Source organism: Manis javanica, chromosome 3 (genome assembly GCF_040802235.1).
Source record: "Manis javanica isolate MJ-LG chromosome 3, MJ_LKY, whole genome shotgun sequence".
Lineage (NCBI taxonomy): Eukaryota > Metazoa > Chordata > Mammalia > Pholidota > Manidae > Manis > Manis javanica.
Window position 1 is genome coordinate 192034681 of NC_133158.1, and position 458 is coordinate 192035138.

Below are 458 nucleotides of genomic sequence, written 5' to 3' on the forward strand. Positions count from 1 at the left end.
GTGATTTATGTTGGGGACAGTTTGTTTGCTAGACAAGTGAGCATTCAGCCAAATGAAATCATTTGGCTTGCCAAACTCTGCTTTTATATCCAGAATAACAAACATCAAGTAAACCAATAGAGGCAAAGTTTTTTAAAGATGACATTTAATTATCTAGTCCAAGAACACATTTAGCATAGTATTAGGATATATAAGATAACAAGCTTGTTAAAAATAAAAATTTTTCTCTCAAAGTGTCAGATTTGGATATTCTTATGACTCTTAAATCAAAAACTGAGTTTGAATGTCTGTGGGGAAAGAAATGTACTATATAAGAGAAGCAAGGTGCATGCTCAAACCCTATCCCAACCCATTCTCCCAGTTCCGGCCTACTCTCATACAGTTAACTGTTGTACTGTATTGGAACTTAAGTGAACATTTTTCATTTACAGTTCCCCTACGGCATACTAAGGTTTACA